The sequence below is a fragment of the Hemitrygon akajei genome, chromosome 28 (genome assembly GCF_048418815.1).
Source record: "Hemitrygon akajei chromosome 28, sHemAka1.3, whole genome shotgun sequence".
Lineage (NCBI taxonomy): Eukaryota > Metazoa > Chordata > Chondrichthyes > Myliobatiformes > Dasyatidae > Hemitrygon > Hemitrygon akajei.
Window position 1 is genome coordinate 22,195,500 of NC_133151.1, and position 20,661 is coordinate 22,216,160.

At 44.3% G+C, this 20,661-nt stretch overlaps 1 long non-coding RNA gene across 1 annotated transcript; it reads right to left on the minus strand.

Annotated features, from left to right (window-relative positions):
• Positions 1-280: 280 nt before the first annotated feature.
• On the minus strand, positions 281-20,389 carry LOC140717780 (uncharacterized). Its single transcript, XR_012096606.1, has 3 exons — positions 20,217-20,389; positions 9,278-9,397; positions 281-3,926 (listed from the first exon to the last, which is right to left on the minus strand). It is a non-coding gene; the product is annotated as an uncharacterized lncRNA (long non-coding RNA).
• Between the last annotated feature and the right edge of the window lie 272 nt (positions 20,390-20,661).

A 20,661-nucleotide genomic window follows, 5' to 3' on the forward strand; every position in this document is an offset into this window, starting at 1 on the left:
CGAGGATCATTGAGGTCCCGAGGGAAAGGTGAGACGGGTCCAAGGAGGGGAGCCAATATGTTTACGGGAGCTTTCTTCGTGCTACATGGAAGGGTTTAAACGAGCAGGTATGAGGTCCTACACAGTGATTTTCGGGAAATAGGTTAAAAAGCAGGACTTCCAGGATTGTAATTACGGAATTGTGGCCCAAACCTTGTGCTGCTGTGGTGAGAAAACAATTGCTGCTGAGGAACTGATGCAGGAGGGAGGTCTTCAGATTTACGGATCAATGGGCTCCCTTCCAGTCAGGTGGGAGACCGGGGCAAACAAGACCATTTCCATCTGAACCGGAGGGGAACCAATATCCTCACCGGGAGGTTTGATGGTGTCACTTGGCAGAGTTTGAACTGGAGTAACTAGTGGGAGAATGTATGTATAACAAGACAGTCTGAAAAGAACGGGAGCTAATGGCAGGCCAATAAACATGGTGGGATTGATGGGCTGAAATAAGTTTATTTCAACATTAGGAGTAGATAGATAGATAGATAGATACTTTATTCATCCCCATGGGGAAATTCAACATTTTTTCCAATGTCCCATACACTTGTTGTAGCAAAACTAATTACATACAATACTTAACTCAGTAAAAATATGATATGCATCTGAATCACTCTCTCAAAAAGCATTAATAATAGCTTTTAAAAAGTTCTTAAGTAGTTTACTTAAATACATTAATACAATCAACCCCGGCACTTTAACATATCTTACTCCTGGCGGTTGAATTGTAAAGCCTAATGGCATTGGGGAGTATTGACCTCTTCATCCTGTCTGAGGAGCATTGCATCGATAGCAATTATGTTGTTGGACGTTCAGGGCTGGCAGCTCAACATCTCTAGGTTTCATTGTTTTACATGTGAGTGGGGGGTAGGGGGGTTATAAGATGCAGAGGTTACCACACTGGGAATGTCACAGCAAACTGGAGGGCTCACTTACAGAGGCAATCTACAGTCACACGGAATGGATTATAGTATTGGCCCGCAATAGCCACTGGGAGGTGGAGGAACACAGAGGTTTATGTTTATGGAGAGATGCAGAACAGAACTGTCATAGTGGGAGACTTTATCTTCCCTAGAATTGACTGCATCTTGCTCAATGCTTAGATGCTCAAGATTTCTTCAGCGATTCCGAGGAGTGTTTGAAACATTATGTACAGAGCCCCACCAGAGGCGAGAACAGACGGGAATTAGTTCAGGGAAACGAGCCAGGCCAGCTGACGATCACAATTTATTTTGTTCGTTAGTTATGAGTAAGACAGAAGCCAAGGGGCATTGATTGGGAGCAGCCACTGTCAGACAAGTCCACATCTGACATGTGGGAGTTGTTTAAAGACCAGTAGATCTGAGTTCAGGATCAGCATGTTCCTGTAAGAATTAAGGACAAGGATGGTAAGGCAAGGGAACTTTGGATGAATGGAGAGATCCTGAATATAGTCAGAAGGATATGGAAGGTTTAAGCAGCTAAAATCAGACTGGGTATCTTTGGAATATAAAGATAGCGGGGAAATGCTAAAGCAGGTGATAGGAAAGGTCAAATGGGGCCTCAAGCTGTCCTTGTGCAGTGGGATCAAAGATAATCCCAAGGCCTTTTGATTTATATTAGTTAAACAGGGATAACTAGAGACTGGAAAGGTCCACTCAAGATTAAAGGAGGAATGATGTGGTTGAAATCAGACCAAATGGCTGAGGTACTAAATGAGTACATTGTGTCAATATTTACCGAGGAGAAGGAATTGAATGTCAGTGAAAACAGAGCGAGACATGCTAATGTGCAGAAACGTGTTGAGATTAAGGAGCAGGCTGTGCTGGGACGTCCGAAAAGCAATAAGATGGATAAGACTCCAAGAACTGAAGGCAAATATCCTACAATAGTGAAAGAAGCAAGTGAGCAGATTGCTGGGGATTTGACAAGGATCTATGTCGCGGTCCCCAACTTTTTTTGCACCGCGGACCCATTCAATATTGACAATATTCTTGCGGACCGGTTGGCGAGGGGAGGGTTTCTTAATATATACCAGAATATAGGTGAAACTATAAGTCACTTATAAGTGGCTAATTAATACACTCAATTTTGTTTCTAAAAGGGTTTATCTAAAGAATTTAATATTAAACACACAGTGCATATTTTCCTCCCATGCATATAGTGATAAGTCAATTATAGGGCACTTATAAGTCAATAGCATCATAACATGTTAAGTAACATTTGGATATTAAACACACAGCACATATTTTCCTCGTATGAACATATAAAATCATTGCAACACACCAATATTGGTGAATCAGTAAGAGCCCAGGCTTGTTTCCCTGCAATAAGGCGGTCTCATCGAGGTGTGATGGGAGACAGCAATACTCAAAGGGGGTTCCTTATGTCCTGACAAAGGGTCTCGGCCCGAAACGTCGACAGTGCTTCTCCTTACAGAAACTGCCTGGCCTGCTGTGTTCTACCAGCATTTTGTGTGTGTTGTTTGAATTTCCAGCATCTGCAGATTTCCTCGTGTTTGCTCCTTATATCCAGTCTATTCCGCAATTTAGTTTTTGTTGCATTCGTTGAAGAAAACCCCGCTTCACAGAGATATAATGTTGGAAACGGAAGCAACGTTTTCAGTGCTTTCATGGCTATCTCAGGATATTCAGCCTTGACTTTGATCCAGAATGCCGGCAGAGATGTTATGTCAAACATATTTTTCAGCCCACCGTCATTTGCAAGCTCGAGGAGTTGATCTTCCCGCGCTGACATGGATGATTCACCGGAGACATTCATAAATAAGTCATGGACCCATTCCTTTGCACGTCTTAGGTCATTTGCGGTTGGGAAGTAATGCTCGAATTCTGTCGACAGTGAAGATAGGTGATTGCGCACCAGCTGTGAGAAGGACGTTGCAGCCTCAGTTTCTTCCAAAATCCCAGCTCATGTTGGGAACATGTCAAATATGCCCCTGTCCACTTGCCGTCCCCACAGTCCCCATTTGGCTTTGGAAGCAGACACTTTATCTGCCAACGAAAATAGTTGACATTCTCCCCTGAAGTGACAAATTGAGTTCATTGAGCAGGTTGAAGATGTCACACAGATAAGCGAGTTTTGCTATCCACTCCTCGTCAAGTGTGCTGCCAGTGGTGACTTTTTTCCTGAAATAAATCTCTGTAGCTGCTCTCTTAACTCAAAAACCTTGGCCAGGGCTCTCCATCTTGATAGCCACCTGACTTCAGTGTGAAAGAGAAGGCCCTCTCCAAGGGTCTTCATGGAGAGACTTGTTCGAGGGCAGCTCTGGCCTATGGTTAGGCCACACTTAGACCCCCTCCAGTTCGCCTACCAGCCCCAACTAGGAGTTGAGGATGCCATTGTCTACCTGCTGAACCGTGTCTACGCCCACCTGGACAATCCAGCGAGCACTGTGAGGGTCATGTTTTTGACTTCTCCAGTGTGTTCAACATCATCAGCCCTGCTCTGCTGAGTGAGAAGTTGACAGTGATGCAGGTGGATGCTTCCCTGGTGTTATAGATTATTGATTACCTGACTGGCAGACCACAGTACATGCGCTTGCAACACTGTGTCAGACAGAGTGGTCAAACAGCACTGGGGCTCCACAGGGGACTGTCCTGTCTCCCTTTCTCTTCACCATCTACACCTCAGACTTCAACTACTGCACAAAGTCTTGCCATCTTCAGAAGTTTTCTGATGACTCTGCCATAGTTGGATGCATCAGCAAGGAAGATGAGGCGGAGTACAGGTGTACGGTGGGAAACTTTGTCAAATGGTCCGAGTAGAATCATCTGCAGCTTAATGTGAAAAACACTAAGGAGCTGGTGGTGGACCTGAGGAGGGCTAAGGCACCGGTGACCCACGTTTCCATCCAAGGGGTCAGTGTGGACATGGTGGAGGATTACAAATACCTGGGGATACGAAATGACAATAAACTGGACTGGTCAAAGAACAGTGAGGCTGTCTACAAGAAAGGTCAGAGCCGTCTCTATTTCCTGAGGAGACTGAGGTCGTTTAACATCTACCGGACGATGCTGAGGATGTTCCACGAGTCTGTGGTGGCCAGTGCTATCATGTTTGCTGTTGTGTGCTGGGGCAGCAGGCTGAGGGTAGCAGACACCAACAGAATCAACAAACTCATTCGTAAGGCCAGTGATGTTGTGGGGGTGGAACTGGACTCTCTGATGGTGGTATCTGAAAAGAAGATGCTGTCCAAGTTGCATGCCATCTTGGACAACGTCTCCCATCCAATGCATAATGTACTGGTTAGGCACAGGAGTACATTCAGCCAGAGACTCATTCCACCGAGATGCAACACTGAGCATCATAGGAAGTCATTCCTGCCTGTGGCCATCAAACCTTACAACTCCTCCCTCGGAGTGTCAGACACCCTGAGCCAATACGCTGGTCCTGGACTTATTTCCATTTGGCATAATTTACTTATTATTATTTAATTATTTATGGTTTTATATTGCTATATTTCTACACTATTCTTGGTTGGTGCGACTGTAACAAAACCCAGTTTCCCTCGGGATTAATAAAGTATGTCTGTCTGTCTGTGTCCTCAATTGCAACATATGAGTTCCCTCAGTACTGGAGTGTAGCAAATGTTGCAGCTTTGATCAAGAAAGGAAATAACAAGAATCTAGGGATCTATCGGCAAGGCAGCCTCATTTCAGTGGTGGAGAAGCTACTGGGGAGGATATTGAGGTACAGGGTTTATGCTCATTTGGAAAGGCACGGCCTGTTTAGGGACAATCAGCATGGCTTTGTGCAGGCAGATCACACTTGATAAAGCTGATTGAGGTTTCTGAGGAGGTGATACAGACTCTAAGATACAGGATCAGAATTAGGCCATTAGGCCCATCAAATCTGCTCCGTCATTTCATCATGGCTAATCCATTTTCCCTCAAAGCCCCAATCTCCTGCCTTCTCCCTGTAACCCTTCATGATCTGACCAATCAAGAATCTACCGACCTCTGCCTTAAATATACATAAAGTCTTGGCTCCACAGCTGCCCGAGGCAACAAATTCCACAGATTCACCACTCTCTGGCGAAAGAAATTCCTCATCTCCACATTCTACGAGGATGGTTCTCTATTCTGAGGCTGTGTCCTCTGATCTCAGACACTCCCATCCTCTGCACATCCACTTTATCAAGGCCTTTCACCATTCAATAGGTTTCAATTAGGTCACCCCTCATTCACCTAAATTCCAGTGAGTACCGGCCCAGAGCAATCAAACGCTCTTCATATGCCAAGCTGTTTCATCCTGGAAATTTTGAGAAATTCTGAGAATCTCCTTTGAAATTTTGAGACATTTTGAGAATTTTGAGAAATTTTGAGAATTTTTGAGAATCTCCTTTGAAACACATCCAGTTTCAGCTCATCCTTCCTAAGATAAAGGCCCCACAAATGCTCACAATACTCCAGTGAGACCTCCTCAGTACTTTATAAAGTCTCAACACTGTTATGATTGGTGCAGATATTGTGGACTGAAGGGCAGGTTGCCATCTGTTCCATATTGTGTACTGATGAATATGTTTGATCTACCAGCTATTGCAGAGACATGGTTACAGAGACTTGGACTGGGAATCTGACATTCCTACATGTTTAATGTTCCACACAGAATCGGCAAAATGGAAAGGAGCAGAGTGGATTTGTTCATAACGTGCTGGTGAAGGGGTGAATACAGTGCCATCAAAAGTATTCAGTCTCCTTTGGAGGTTTTCCTATTTATTGTTTTGCAAGGCTGATTCACAGTGGATTTAATTTGGCTTTATTTTCCCACACTGATCAGCAGAATGGACTCTCTGGTGTCAAAGTGAAAAACAGATCTTTACAAAGTAATCTAATTAATTGCAAATATAAAACAAAATAATTTAACTGCATTGGTATTCACCTTCTTTAAGTTAGTAATTAGTTAGATGCATCTTTGTCAGTAATTACCGTTGGCTCTGTATGGACAGGTCTCCATCCGCTTTGCACATCTGGACACTGAAAATTTTCCCCATTTTTCTTTACAAAACTGCTGAAGCTCTGGCAGATTGCATGCGGTTCATGAGTGAACAGATCTTTTCAAGTCCAGCCACAAATTCTCAATTGGATTGAGGTCTGGACTCTGACTTGGCCACTCCAGGACATTAACTTTGGTTTTAAGTCATTCCTGTGTAGTTTTTCATGTAAGGCATTCCTGTGACTTGCAGTCATTCTCCTGCTGGAAAATAAATTTTCTCCTAAGTCACAGTTCACTTGCAGACTGAATTAGGTTTTCCTCCCAGATTTCACTGTTTTTGGCTGCATTCATTTTACCCTCTACTTTTATGAGCCTTTCAGGGCCTGCTGCAGTGAAACAGCCCCACAGCATGATGCAGCCTCACCATGCTGGGATGGTGTGTTTTTGATGCTGTGCGGTGTTTGTCTTGCGCCAAGCTTAGTGTTTAATCTGATGGCCAAAATGGTCAATTTTGTTTCATCAGACTATAGGACCTTCTTCCAGTTGACATCAGAGTCTTCTGGCAAACTCCAGGTGAGATTTCATGAGAGCTTTTTTCAACAATGGCTTTCTCTTTGCCACTCTCCCATCAAGCTCTGACAGGTGAAGCATCTGGGCAACAGTTGTTGTATACACAGTCTCTCCCATCTCAGCCACTGAAGATTGTGATTTCTCTAGAGTTATCACAGGTCTCTTGGTGGCCTCCCTCACTCTTCCCCTTCTTGCACAGTCACTCAGTTTTTGAGGATGGCCTAATCCTGGCAGATTTACAGCTCTGCCATATTCTTTCCATTTCAGGATGAGTGACTTAACTGTACTCCAAGGGATATTCACTGACTCACACAGTGACCTCCACTTAACTGATAATGTAATTCCTAAAACTACTTGGCTGTACCAGTGATGATTTGAGGGTGAATATTTATACAGTCCATTATTTTGTGTTTTATAACTGTAATTAATTTAAAGCACTTTGTGGAGATCTGTTTTCACTTTGACACAAAAGTCTTTTTCTCTTGATCGGTAAAACAAATGCCAAATTCAATCCACTATCATTCAAAGTTGTATAACATTAAAACATGACAACTTTAAAGCAGCATGAATACTTTTCATAGGTACCTTACATGTAGGGACAGTGATGGTGAAAGGGGAGGGAAAGAAGACACGGGTAGGAGTGGTCTCAAGATCCTCAGGTGTTCCTCCCGATGGGATAAAGCACAAAAGGGGAAATATCAAAGAGAGATGAGAATGGAAATGTGATTGTCATGAGAGATTTAATCGGAAGCAGATTGGGGTACCTCTACATCGAGTACCTTTGCTCTGTGAGCTGCAACAACCACAATCTGCCAGTGGCAATGCATTCTAGTTCCATTTCCCATTCACATACTGACATATCGGTGCCTTACAGCTGTCTTAACCAGTGGTGGGGTGGTAATGGGGACAAGCTGTCACTTCCTATTAATTGCTGCTTCAAATTGCCTCTGCCAACCAAGTCTAGCTCCTGGCTTTTACATATGGCTTAGCTACGAAGCCCAACAAACTCTTTCCAGTGACGGGGAGGGTCTAAATGGGTTTACTGGCATCATATAACTAACTGCTATGGGCAGATGGGGCTTTCACCCACGGTTGGCAGCTCATCTAGTGGAAGGAAAATTCTGATCTGAAACCTCTACCGGCTTGTGGCTCGACCCATTCATGGGGAAGGCTTCGGGAGTAAACCCCGAGGAACAATCCAGAGCTGGATTCCCTGTCAGTCCGATGTTCAATGCAGACTGGCAATCCTGTGACACCGTTGGTGCCTGACCCCATCGGTCTGTGCCGTTGCTCTGGATTCATCAGCTGCGTGGAGAGCAGGAGCCCCTGCATGGGCAACAGCTTGCTTTACGTATCGTACTACCCTGGCTTGGATATTGACTTTCAGAGCGAGGGTACAATATCCATGGTCGACCCTGACGCAGCAGAGGGCCATCACTAACATCTCTGTCCATGGCCTCCTCTCCTGCTACGATGAGGCCAACTACAGGTTGGACGAGCAACATCTCATATTCTGATATTGATTTCTCCAAATTTCAGAAATCACTGCCCTCTGTTTCCACACATTCACCAAACTACTATTTTCCTTCTGACTTTTCCCCCATTCTGGTGCCATTTACCCCGCTTCACCTCTCCTCACGCACCGTCATGACTTGACCATCAACTCTCTCTGGTTCTCCACCTCCTTTGTGTCATCCCATGGTCCAACGTTCTCTCCTACTGGATTCCTTTGTCTTCATCTCTTTGCCTTTCCTGTCTGTCACCCAGGTCCTCTCATCATCATCCCTCCACAAACCACCCCCCTCCCCCACTCACTTGTCCTCCTCCCCCTCGCCAGCACCTTATTCTGGCTTTTGTCCCTTTCTTTCTAATCCTGATGAAGGTTCTCAGCCCGAAATGTCGACTCTTTGCTGAGTTCCTGCAGTATTTTGTGTGTGTTTGCGTCAGTCTGTGTGTTAATTAAGCTGATCAAACTGGTACAGTGGTAGAGGAATTTGTGGAGTGGTCAGAGACAGTTTCTTACAGCAGGATCTTACCCAGGAACAGGCCATTTCAGATGTAATCTGTGTAATGAGGTGGGAATAAAGAGAGATCTTGTGCTGAAGGATCCCTGAAGAAGTGATCACAATGTGGGAGAATGCCAGACCACAGATTGAAGGTGAACACCAGGGTCCAGAACCAGTGTCCTCAACCTAAATAAAGGCAATTACAGAGACGTGACAGTGGAGTTGTCTGGGGCAGATGGGGTAAATATGCTCAGGGACAGGTCAGTAATGAGCAGTGGCGATGTTTAAGGAGACTGTTCATAGCAGTCAGCAGACATTGATTCCGATTCTACAGAGGGATCACAGAGAGCAAAGAACATTCTGTGGTCAATGGAGTTCAAGGGAAATATTAAATCAAAGAGCATAAAAAGAAGCAAAGGTTGGCGGTAGAAAAGAGGATCAGGATTTTTCTAGGAACCAGTGATGAAACAAAAGCTAAAACTAACAAGGAAAAAGCAGATAGGTTAACTCAGTAATTTTAATTAGTGTTCACAGTGGGGACACAGCAAACATCCCAGAGATATCTAACAGTGACATTTCAACATTGTGCCATAACGTGTAACAATCCCCATCAGGATGGAGAAACTAATGGGACTAAATGCAAACATTACCAGGTCCCAACGACCTGCACTGGAGGGTTTCACAGGAAGTCTGGAGAGAAAGTAGAGACATTGAAGTCTGTCAAAACTCACTGTTACAGAAAGGCAGAAAGGTCCCAGTGGAGTTGAAAACCATTGTTGAAGAAGGGTGGAAGATAAAATCCAGGTGACTGTAGTCCAGTTAACTTCACTTCAAGTACTGGAGTCTATAATCTGTGAAGAAATAACAAGTCATTTAGAAAAATTTAATGTGATTGAACTAAGTCAACAGGGTTTACAGTCAGATTCACACAGCACAGAAACCAGCCCTTCAGCTCAATTGGTCCATGCCGACCAAAGTTCCCATCTGAGCTTGTGGTCTGTAACCCCCTCATCACCACATTAAGAACAAGGCTATCCTCCTCCTTAGCCCATATCCTTCAAAACTTTTCCTTCCCATCTACCTGTCCAAGTACTTTTTTTAAACATACCTGACTCAACCACTCCCCCCGGCAGCTCACTCCATACACTGACCAGCCCGTGTGTGGAAAAGTTGCCCTTCAGGTTCCTATTAAATCTCATCTTAAACCAATGCCCTCCAGTTCCTGATTCCCCAACCCTGGCAAAAATAGTTATCTTTGACTCAACCCAGGCCCCTTATTATTTAATACAGCTCTGCAATATCCGCACTCATTCTCCAACATTGCAGTGAAAATAGTCCAAAACCCTGTGCAGTTCTGGTCACCACGAGAGGAAGGATGTGATTAAGCTGGAAAGACGCAGAAATGATTCACAGGAATGTTACCTGGACTGGGGGCTTGAGTTATAAGGAAAGATCAGACTGTTTTCCCTGGAGTGAAGGAGGCTGAGGGGAGACCTGACAGAAGTTTATAAAACTATGAGAGGTGTAGACAAGGTAGACAGTCAGAATCACTTCCCCAGGGTAGAAATATCAAATATGAGAGGGCACAGCTTTAAAATGCCAGGTTGAGAATTTAAAAGTGGATTTCAGGGCAGGTAAGATTTCTGTTTCCGTACAGAGAGTGGTGAGGGTCGGGTTTGGGCTGCCATGGGGAGTGGTGGAAGTTGATATGATAATGACATTTAACAGGGTTTTAGATAAACACATGAATATTCAGAGAATTGAAGCACATGAATTATACGCAGGCTGAAGAGATTTAGTTCCATTTGGCATCGTGTTCAGCGCAGACATCATGGGAAGAAGGGCCTGTTCCTGTGCTGTACTGTTCTGCGTTCTCGGTGAGCCTCAGTGACGGGGGAGTCTTTAGCCGGGGTCACAGACAGTTGCATCAGTGGCAAGGACAGAGACTGCAGGATGGTACATTACCTCCCTGGTACCAGGGCCAAGGATGTAACTGAACAAGTACAGGCCATTCTGAAAGGGCAGGGTGAGCAGCCAGAGGCCGTGTCCATATTGATTCTAACAAAAGAGACAAAGTCTTGCAAACAGAACTTAGGGAGTTGGGGAAAAAATTAAGTAGAAACTCTGGTGAGGAGGGGGGGGGGGGGTAATCCCAGTGTGACCTGCTAGTGAGGGAAGAAAGAAAAAGGTGGTACAGTTATATGTGTGGCTCACAAGCTGGTGCAGGACGGAGGATTTTTGTTACATGGATCATTGGGCTCTCTTTCAGGAGAGGAGATGGGAAGAGTGAAAGGTCAGTAGTGGCATTGACGATTGTGGATTAACACAGAAAGTAAGTCCAAATAGATAAATTACAGTGTCTCAGTAGCACTACAAGTGCACAGATAAACAAATATTAGAAATAAGAGTAAGAATAAAAAGTTACTGCAAACAGACTAACATGAGGGGTGCCGTCACTTCCCCGGCTATAGGTTGACTCATTACAGAGCCGAGGGTCAGAATGACTTCAACCCGTGTTGATGCCATTAGCCCAGTACACCACTGCATAGTTAGGCCCAGTTAATGAGCACAGTGGCACCGAGGGGCTGAATTGTGTTTGTATCAGTGCCGGGTGCGGAACAGTTAATGCAGACGTACTTACAGCCTGGATTAGTACATGGCACAGTGATTCAGCCATTACAGAAGGGCAGGACTGGTAGCTAACCATTCCAGGATTCAGATTCAGACAGTCCAGAGGGAGGTGAATGAGGCTGGGGGAGCTGTGCTGCTGATCAGGCAGAATGTCACAAATTCAAGTTCATCCAGTGAGACAGTGCGGGTAGAACTCAGGAATAAGAAGAGTGCAATCACTGTGATGGGATTGTACTGTAGGGCTCCAAATAGCCAGTAAGAGAGAGGAACAAATTTGTCGGCAGGTTATGGGCTGATGTAAAAACAACAGAGTAGCTTTGCTGAGTGAATAATCTCCCCAGAGTGACTGGGACTCCCTTACCACCTGAGACTTGGATGGGGCATTATTTGTTAAGTGTGTTCAGCAAGGTTTCCTGAAACAGTATGTAGATGGTCCACCATGGACGGAGACATTCTTGACTTTGCCTTGGGAAATATGGGACTCACCAGAGTGGTGGCGGGAACAACCAGTGTTCATAGAGGAATTAGACAGGTCCTTCAGGGGAAATAACCTGCAGAGCTGTGGGGACAGAGTAGGGACTGGGACTGTAGAAATGTCGTAGCAGGAGTTGGTATAAACTTGATGGGTCAAACAGTCCAGACCATCCCAGAATGATCCTGTGACCAATAACAGTCTGAAAAAATCATTCTGGTCTCCAGTCAATCTTCCAAGCTCCAGGGTGGACAAGATCAATTGTGTAATAAGGACACACTTCTGTAAAAACACTGACACTGTATTCCAAGAACACTGAGCTGCCGGAGCACAGCACCGGCCAGTGAGGACACAGACCAGTACAACACCCGGCTCTCTACTACAAAGTTCAAAGCTGAAAGTAAATGTATTATCAAAATACATTTCTCTCATCATACGCAACCCTGGGATTTATTTTCTTGTGGGAATACTGCTGGTTTGTTAGAGCCCTTGGGTACGGTGTAAACTAATTTGGCAGGGGCGTGAGAACTGGCATGAAAGGACTCAGGATAGTACAGATGGTAAAGAAAGAAAAGATAGCATGCAGTCACACTGTCAGGAAGAGCGAGCTGATGATAGGACACAACTGCAGCCAGCAGAGGGATGCAGAATCAATAAGGGTAGCAAATCCAATACTTGAAGTGTTATACCTCAATGCACAGAGTATAAAAAATGATGTGGATAATCTTATTGCCCTATTACAGATTGTCATGTATAATGTGATCATCACGGAAACACGGATAAAAAAGTATTTATAGTTGGGAGCTAAATGCCCAATTTAGACATATCAGAGGGACAGGAAGGTAGGCAATGGGGAGTGTATGGCTCTGCTGGTAAAAAATGGTATCAAATCAGTAGCAAGATGTGCCATAGGATCGGAAGATGTTGAATCATTGTGAGTAGAGTTAAAAAACACTGCAAGTGTAAAAGTGTAAAAGGACGTTGATGCAGTTATAAACAAGCCGTCAACAGTTGTTTGGATGTGGACCACAGATTACAACAGGAAATAGAAAAGGCATGTCAAACGGGCAATGTTATTGGAGATTTCAACATGCAGGTCGTTTGGGAGAATCAGGTTGGAAATAGATCTCAAGAGAGTGAGTTTGTTGAATGCCTAAGAGATGGCTTTTTAGAGCAGTTTGTCGTTGAGCCTACGAGGGAATCAGCTATACTGGATTGTGTGTTATTTAATGAACAGGAGACAATTAGGGAACTTAAGGTAATGAACCCTTAGGAGGCAGTGATCACAGTATCATTGAGTTCAACTTGTAATTGGACAGGGAGAGAGTACAGTCTGACATAGCAGTGTTTCAGTGGAGTAAAGGTAGTAACAGTGGTATGAGAGAGGAGCTGGCTAAAGTAAATTGGAAGGAGATGCTGGCAGAGATGGCAGCAGAGCAGCAACGGTGAGAGTTACTGAGAAAAATGAGGGAGGTACAGGATAAATGTATTCCAGAAACAAATAAATACTCAAATGGCAAAATAGTACAACTGTGGCTGACAAGGAAGTCAAAGCTAATGTCAAACCAAAAGGGAGGGCATAAAACAAAGAAAAAAATAGTCAGAATACAGAAGATTGGGAAGCTTCTAACACCTTACAGAGAGTAACCTAAAGAGGATAAAGATTAAATATGCAAGCAAGCTAGCAAATATTATCAAAGTGGATAGTTTAAGCTTTTTCAAGTATGTAAAACATAAAGGAGAGATAAGACTGGATATTGGATTGCTAGAAAATCAGACCAGAGAAATAATAACGGGGTGGGGGGGGGGGGGGGGAAGGAGATGGCAGATGAACTAAATGAATATTTTGCATCAGTGGAAGTTACTAGCCGTGTGCCAGATGTTGAAGGGTGTGAGGGGAGAGAAGGGAGTGCAGTTATTATTATAAGGGAAAGGTGCTCAAAAAGCTGAAAGACCTGAGGGTATATCAGTCACCTGGACCAGATGAACTGGACCCTAGGGTTCTGACAGAGGTAGCGGTAGAGGTCGTGGTGCCATTAGTAATGATCTTTCAAAACGTACTGGACTCTGGCGTGGTGCCAGGGGACTGGAAAATTGCAAATGTCACTCCACTCTTTAAGAAAGGAGGAAGGTGGCAGAAAGGAAATTATAGACCAGTTAGTCTGACCTCAGTGGTTGGGAAGATGCTGGAGTTAATTGTTAAGGATGAGGTTATGGAGCATTGGAAACACAGGACAAGAAAGGACAAAGTCAGCATGGTTTCCTTCAGGGGAAATCTTGCCTGATGAATCTGTTGGAATTCTTTGAGATTACACACAGGATAGATAAAGGGGATGCAGCGGATGTCATATATTTGGACTTTAAAAAGGCCTTTGACAAGGTGCCACACATGAGGCTGTTTACCAGGTTAATAGCCCATGGTATTACAGGAAAGTTACTGGCGTGGTTAGAACATTGGCTGATTGGTAGAAGGCAGCAAGTCAGACAAGTGGGAATAAAAGGATCCTTTCTGGTTGGCTGCCAATAAGTAGTGGTATTCCGCAGGGGTCGGTGTTGGGACCATTTCTTTTTATGCTGTATATAAATGATTTAAATAATGCAATAGATGGCTTTGTTGCAAGTTTGCAGATCACAATAAGGGCAGGTACTGTTCAGGAAACAGGTAGGCTGCAGAAGTACTTTGACAGATTAGGAGAATTGGCAAGACAATGGCAAAGGAAATACAATGTTGGAAAATGCATGGTTGTTCATTTTAGTAGTATAAATAAATGTACAGACTATTTCCAAATAGGGGAGAAAATCCAAAAATCTGAGATGCAAAGGGACTTGGGAGTCTTTGTGCAGACCAACCTAAAGATAACTTGCAGGTAGAGTCGGAGGTGAGGAAGGCAAAAGCAATGTTAGCATTCACATCAAGCGGTTAGAATACAAGAGCAGGGATGTGATGCTGAGACTTTATAAGGCATTGGTGAGGCCTCACCTTGAGTATTGTGAAGAGTTCTGGGCTCCTCATCTAAAAACATATGTGCTGGCATTGGAAAGGGTTCAGAAGAGGTTCACAAGGATGATTCTGGGAAAGAAATGATTATCATACGAGGAACATTTGATAGCTCTAGATCTGTACTCACTGGAATTTTGAAGGATGGGGGGAATCTCATTTTGAATGTTGAAAGGCCTGGACTGAGTAGATGTGGAAAGGATGTTTTCTATGGTGGGGGAGTCTAGGACGAGAAGGTACAACCTCAGGATAGAGGGGTGTCCATTCAAAACAGAAATGCAGAGAAATTCTTTAGACAGAGGGTGGTGAATTAGTGCAATTTATAACCACAGGCTGCTGTGGAGGCCACATCCTTGGGTGTATTTAAGGCAGAGCTTGATAGGCTCATGATTGGGAATAGCATAATAGGTTATTAGGAGAAGGCCGGGGAGTGGAGCTGCACAGAGAGAAAAGGGTCAGCCAAGATTGAATGGCAGAGTGGAGTCGACGGGCCAAATAACCTAATTCTGCTGCTATGTCGTACGGTCTTACTCAGTAAATCCAACAACCACAACAGAAAGACCACACCCAACAGGGTGGCCTAATAACTAATGTGCAAACTTGTATAACGTAAGAAAGAAAATAATAATAATAGTCATAATTAAATAAATAGAGAACATTAGATATAGAATCATTGAAAGTGAAGTGATAGACTGTGGGAAACATTTCAGTGGAGAGTTAAGTGAAGTTAAATAGAGTTATCTCCACTGGTTCTGGTAAAAAAGTGACACCAGCGAATTTCTTTTTCTGGTAAACAAATAGCCTATAACTTTCCTTTCGACTTGGACGCAATTTGATGTGGCAGAACCAAGGTGAGGAAGACCCAAAGTACCGTTGATTTAAACTCCGGGCTGAAATGGAAAAGTCAGGTACAGGCCAAATCGAGGTGGTGGGGACCAGGTCCCAGATCGTATCAAAGCGACTGAATCCAATGTCTGGACGACGACTTAGACTCGGGGCCAGATTGAAAAGGTCAGGTTGTTCTGCCTAAGGCCAGGGACAAGCAGGTTCAGCTCGCTTCTCCACTCTGCACTGAACTAAGCATCTGTGCACAGACTCTCTTTGAGCATTTCAGTTCAATACGCTACAGTATTTGCTTGTGTTTATTGTTTGCAGGGTTTGTCTTTCTGCACATTGGGTGTTTGATGGTCTTATTTTATTAGTGGGTTCTTTTGGCTCTCTTTGTTTCACGACAGCCTGTTTGAAACAAATCTCAAAGTTGTAGAATGTATACGTACTTTGATAATAAATTTACTTTGAACTTTGATTCAAAAACCTGATGCTTGAGGAATAAAATAAGGACAAAAATTAACAAAACTTAAAACTGATGCTCTTTTAATTACAGGCCAGGATACAGAAGAGTGGAAAATGACAAATATTCTTCTTTTTTTTTAAGAACTGCAATAGGGACAAAAAAGGAAACTGTACCCTGGTGACTCTTACATTAGTGGGAGGGATATCACTGGAAAAGATATTTAACCATAGGATCAGCTCAGACTTTATAAGGCATTGGTCTGATCACACTTGGAGTATTGTGAATTGTTTTAGGCCCCTTATCTAAAAAGCTACAAGCTCGCATAAGAGAGGGTCTAGAGGAGGTTCACAAAAATTATCCTGGCAATAAAAGGATTGTTTGATGACTTGGGCCTGTACTCTCTGGACTTCAGAAGAATGAGGGAATCTCATTGAAACCGAACAAATATCAAAAGGCCTGGAATACAATGGGGAGGGTGTTTCCGATAGTGGGGCAGTCTAGGACCACAGAACACAGCCTCAGAATACTAGGACATACTGTTAGAACAAAGATAAGGAGCAATCTCCTTAGAAAAGGGTAGTGAATCTGTGCTGCCTATGTCAGGATGTTGTTCATTGACTAGAGCTCAGCGTTTAACACCATCATTCCCACAGTCCTGATCAATAAACTACAGAACCTGGTCCCTCTGCAAATGGATCCTCGACTTCCTAACCGGGAGACCACAATCTGTGCGGATTGGTGATAATCCACAGAGATTGTGTGGATTAATGGAGATGGGCTAATCCCTATTGACATCAATGGATCTGGGGTTGAGAGGGTAAACAGCTTTAAGTTCCTCGGCATCAACATACCCGAGGATCTCACGTGGTCTGTACGTACCTGCTGAGTGGTGAAAAAGGCACAACAGCATCTCTTTCACCGCAGACAACTAAGGAAGTTTGCTATCGGCACCCAAATCCTAACAACTTTCTACAGGGGCACAAATAGGAGCATCCCAACTGGCTGCATCACTGCCTAGTACGGGAACTGTACTTCCCTTAATCGCAGGACTCTACAGAGTGTGGTGCGGACAGCCCAGCGCATCTGTAGTTGTGAATTTCCCATGATTTAGGACATTTACAAAGACTGGTGTGAGGAAAGGGCCTGAGGGATCATTGTGGACCCGAGTCACTTCAAGCACAATCTATTCCAGCAGCAACCATCCAGGAAATGGTACTGCTGCATAAAAGACAGGACCAACAGGCTGCTGGACAGCTCCTTCTGCCAGGCTATCAGACTGATTAACTCACGCTGAATTGAGGGAACCTCTATGTACATTGACTGTTCTATTTATTATCAATTATTATAAATTACTGTGATTGCACAACTGCATATTTAGATGGAGACATAACGTAGATTTTTACTCCTCATGTGTGTGAAAGATGCAAGAAATAGTCAATTCAAATTCAAATATCTCCTCTTCACTGACGATCGACACTGACCCTGATGCACCTCAAGGATGTGTGCTTAGCCAAACTGCTCCACTCCCTCTATACCCATGACTATGTGACTAAATATAGCTCAAATGCAATCTATAAATATGCTGCATACAACCATTGTTGGTGGAATCTCAGTTGGAGATGATTGGACATACAGGAGTGGGATATACCAGCTAGTTGAGTGGTGTCGCAGCAACAACCTTGTGCTTAATGTCAGTGAGACAAAACAGCTGATTGAAGGAAGGGTAAGACGAGGGAACACGAACCAATCCTCATAGAGGGATCAGAAGTGGACAGTGAACAATTTCAAGTTCCTGGGTGTCAATATCTCTGAGGATCTATTGATGCAGCTACAGTATAAAGAAGGCAAGACAGCAGATATATTACATCAGGAGCTTGACGATATTTGGTTTGTCACTTTAAAACTCCCAAAAACTGCTGTAGATGTATTCTAAATATTATTTATAATATTTCTGTTTTTGCACTATTTTAATCTACTTAATATACATATACATATATACTGTAATTTATTTATTCTTTCTATATTAGCATGTCCTGCATTGAACTGCTGCTGCTAAATTAACAAATTTCCTGACTCCTGCCGGTGATAATAAACCTGATTCTGGTTCTGACTCTGAATTCATCCCCACAGACGGATGTGGCCAATTCATTGGGTATATTGAATGTGGAGGTTCTCGATTGTGGGGGGGGGGGGGGGAATAAGAGTGTTTGAGAGGGTTAAGAGATCTGTCATGATCTCTTATTCCTGGCAGAATGGTGCAGCAGACAGGATGGGTCAAATGGCCTAATTCTGCTGCTGTGTCTTATGGTCCGATGGTCTCGGAGCAGCTGCAGGACATTTCAAAGGGAAGGTTGAGCAGCCGGACATCGTGGTGGACGGTGCATGTTGGTAATAGCAACATAGGGATACGGAGGGTTGTGGTCCTGTGCAGGGAATTTAGAGAAATAAGACAGAAACTAAAATATAGTAAGCTCTGTATTACTCCCAGTGACACTTCTTAGTGAAGGGAGATATAGAGAGATACTAGTGATGAATGTGTAGCGGAGCAGCGAGTGCAGGGGGCAAGGTGCTAGTTTTATGGATCAATGGGACATCTTCTAGGGATGGGAAGACAGAAACTGTTCACTCCCCAGAGTCTTCCAGGGAAGGAACAGTTTTCTCCCTCCTAAAACTGCACGGAATAGTTTTGATGTGACAGGGTGGAGGTTGAAAGGGAATCTGAAGGGTGAGTTGATGGAGGTGAATAAAATTATGTGAGGCATGTTAGAGAGACAGAGACTGTTTCCCGTGATGTGGCTGTCTACAGCTAAAGCGAACGGTTATAAGGCGAGAGGGGGGTGGTTTAAAGGGGATCTGAAGGGTAAATATTTGACACAGAGAATAGCTGGTATCCCAAATGAGCTGCCAGAGGAGGTGGTGGAGACAAAGACACACAAAGTCTCTGTTCCTGAACACTTCCCAGGAACCTGTCATTACTGTGTTCATCCTGCCCTGGTTTAACTTCCCGCTGCTGGGTCCATTGTTGTTTTCCATCTGTATAAACGATCTGGATGAGAATGTGGTAAACTGGATCAGAAAGTTTGCAGATGACACCAAGATTAGGGGTATGATGGACAGCAAAGGTGGCTAGCAAATCTGGATGTGGGATATGGACCAGCTGGCAAAATGAAGTTGGTTACAATCTGGAACACACTGCCTGAGGGGGTGGTGCAGGCTGGTGTTTAAGGACCATCTGGATGAGCATTTGAATCACCAGGACATGAGACAGACCAAGTGCTGAGTTAGTGGAGACAGATTCTCGATGGTCAGTATAGACATGCAGAAACCACTGACTGGAAGTTCAGTGGGAACCTGGAACACAGAACTTCAGGATGGACTGACCTAAAACACTCAGAACCCAGGACAATGGATTTTTGTTGGACAAAGGTATTAATGCATTAGGGTTAATCAACCCCCTCAAAAGACTACCAAAATGCACCCATTCCCTGTGCACCAGTAACAGTACTTTTAAATGGGAATTTGGTGAAGAACACTGACTAATATTAGGAGAGATGGCGGACAGTTTGGTCACAAAGGAGGGGTGCAAATATCTCCTCAGAGGATAAGGGGTTCAGTGGAACAAGCTCACAGCTGAGAATGAAGGGAACAAACCCCACTGCAGTGGAGGACTGCTGTTCCCAGGGTTGTCCAGGATAGAAACGGACCCTCTGCCCCGTCACATTTATGCTCCCCATCGCGCACAGCTATACTAATCCTACTTTCCTGCATTAGTTTCATATCCCTCCGGGCCTTGCTCAACAAAGTACCTGTGCATGTGTCTCTAATATTGTTACACAGTTCCCTGTATGTGGCATCACAGGTAGGCAGGGTTGTGTGTTCTACTTGCCCTATCAGCCAAAGAACTGCCTCTCATTGGAATTGTACAAAACTGTTTAAAGACAGATTAAAGGGGATCTGAAGGGTACATACTTCACACTGAGAACAGCTGCTATCCTAAATCAGCTGCCAGAGGAGGTGTGGGGGCAGAAACCCACAAAGTCTCTGTTCATTAAACCTTCTCAGGAACCTGTCATTCACTGTGTACATCCTGCCCTGGGTGAACCGCCCAGAATAGAGTCAGTGATTTATACAGAACTGAAACCGTCCCTTCGGTAAAACTCATCCACGCCGACCAAGTTGTCGACCTGAACTCGTCCCATCCGCCTGCATTAGGCCCGTGTCCCTCTCAACCTTTCCTATCCATGTAACTGTGCAAATATGGTTGAAATATTGTACCTGAGGCAGAGAGCCGGTGCGGTGAGGCGCTGACAGACACTCACTGTTCCGTGGGCAGGAAGAGGAGAGGCCGATTCCCACAGTGGAGCCGAAACCCAAAGGAGAGACCGACTCCACTTTACTACAACCCCGTGCCCACCATCCCGGACTAACCGGCAGCCCCGGACCGTTCCCCAGGAAACGACGTCGGTGACGATGGGACCTCTGTGGCGTCATCACGTTTCACAGTATCACGTGACGGTGTCAACAGCCCGGGAGGCGGTGCAAAGAGAGCTGTCAATTATTGGAGCTGCTGAAATATTGGGTGCATTGTAACAGTGTGGGTACAGAGGGGCATTTCCGGGAACAGTGACCCCACACCCCCAGCCACGGGAATTGAGTGTGTTATAGACAGTAACATTCACATTTTAATTTGACTCTTTTGTCTTATAAATATTTGATGTTT